The 2,110-nt window shown below is 33.1% G+C and overlaps 1 long non-coding RNA gene across 1 annotated transcript; it reads left to right on the top strand.

The window, feature by feature from the left end:
* Positions 1-528: 528 nt before the first annotated feature.
* LOC140006243 (uncharacterized) lies at positions 529-1,093 on the top strand. Its single transcript, XR_011813878.1, has 2 exons — positions 529-850; positions 1,042-1,093. It is a non-coding gene; the product is annotated as an uncharacterized lncRNA (long non-coding RNA).
* Positions 1,094-2,110: the final 1,017 nt, after the last annotated feature.

A 2,110-nucleotide genomic window follows, 5' to 3' on the forward strand; every position in this document is an offset into this window, starting at 1 on the left:
AATTAATGATGTACTTTAGTGCTGCAATTATAAAAAATTGCAGGGCTAAAATATTTGTAAATTATAAAAGTATATTTTCACTTATATGTAATTAACAAATTTTGCCACCTATATTGATGAAAATTTGTGTTTTTGTACTAAAAAATAAAGAATAATACTATAGCAATAAAATCTATGCTTCAAACCAAATTAAAAATAAAAAAAAAGCATGATGATTGATCTCAAATGTTGGGAAAATGATTATTTTTATTGAAACTATGTTATAACCATATAATTTGAGTTTAATTATTTTCAATTACATGATGTTCTTTAGTGCTGCAATTATAAGAAATTAGTATAAAATATTAGCAAATTATAAAAGTACATTTTCAATTATATGAAATTAACAAATTTTGCCACATATGTTGATGAAAATTTTTATTTGTTGCTAAAAAATAAAGAATAATACTATAGCACTAAAATCTATGGTTCAAACCATATTACAAATCCAGAAAAAAACATGATTTTTGGTATCAAATGGAGGGAAAATGAGTGAAGTCAAAATTTTGATCAAATCATAGTGAAAGTGCCGCGCAACAAAAACAATATCCAAAGCAAAGCAAAGACCAAAGCAGCGGAACACATTCTGAAAACAAAAGCAACGGAACACTTGGTCTGAGTTAAAGCAACGGAACACTTGAGCAACACAAACTTTCACTGAGCTGAAACAAACAAGCTTCTGCACTGAGCACAAAACAGAGCTTGCGCACGACACCTGATACTTTCACCCACACAACAAATCCGTTCTCTGGCTTCTCACTAGCATCACCATGGCTGTCCAGCATTAAAGGGCAAGGTTTTCATTGGAAAGGTTCGTTTTTCTCTCTCCTATACATTTTCCCCAATTTTTCCAAATCCCTAATATTCTACAATATTTTTTGCAAATTTCTGCCCAAAATCTTTTAGCAGCTCTTGATTATTAGATGCTATCATAGCTATGTTGTACTTGGAACTCCCCCCGCTCGACTCGATTCATCTAACCTGTGGCTGATTTGTTTCAAGTTCATTTCTGCAAGCGTGATTGGTCGTTGAGTTGGATGTCCGTTATTTCGAAGAGGAGTCCGCTTGATTGGTTCATCGATCAGGTTTGAGAAGCTGTCTATTCGAGTTTATTTGGCTTTATCTTTTGTTTGCCAAATTATTGAGGTCAAAGACTCAAAGGTAGGAATAGGTAGGGAAAAAGAGGGAATTGTTCAAAATCATAGACGAGAATAATAAAGCGATGTACGTTGTGGTATTTGAATGTTGACCGTTGAAGGAGTCTGCATAATGCTCTGTGCTAATTGTTTTAAAAATTATTACAGTATCCACTTTCAGTTGTTGATTATTTTCCAATTTCTGTTGCTTTTGGATTTTTGCTTTTCTGTTGTGGAATTTGGAAGGCATTAGATTATAACTTTGTTGAGTTTTGTTAATTCAGAAGATAAGGATGTAAAAGAAGTTCCATAATGTATCTGACTATTGAATGATGTGTTTGTGAGCATTTCCTTGTGTTAAATGCAATTGCTTTGAATGAGCGGTTAAAGTGAGTTGTTTCTTTTTATCACAATCTGGTACACGAAATAGATATATCCACTTTGTTCTTTTTCCTCATATTTTCCTTAAAATATACTTTCTATAGTGTAACTAATGTTCCTTTGGAGCCTGCCCAATTCTGAATTTTGAATGAACTTTGAGTATTGGATGAGATTTTGAGTGATAATGTTCCTTATGACTACCAAGTTTTCTTAGTTTCAGTTTGACTGAAGCTTTGTAATGTGGTCCAAGGGTATGTATGAAGCATACTCATTATTGGCATGGGCATCTGTGTTGATTGAAGCATGTTATTATCCTCAGGAATTTCGGTTACCATAAAACATTATATATTTTTATCTTAGCAGAGCAGCGTGATGGTGATTTCTCCCTTTGTACATCTTTCTTTCCCTACTTAATATCTAAAGTTGGAAAAGCATTTGGACATGCTTATGTGTGACTTGTATGATGGGGAAACTGATTCTGCATAGCATTGGCAACTGTGGGACAAAGGGATGACCATGTATGGTAAATATTTGTCCATTAGGTATTAATCTTC

Source organism: Coffea arabica, chromosome 5e, assembly GCF_036785885.1.
Source record: "Coffea arabica cultivar ET-39 chromosome 5e, Coffea Arabica ET-39 HiFi, whole genome shotgun sequence".
In the NCBI taxonomy this organism is placed as follows: Eukaryota; Viridiplantae; Streptophyta; class Magnoliopsida; order Gentianales; family Rubiaceae; genus Coffea; species Coffea arabica.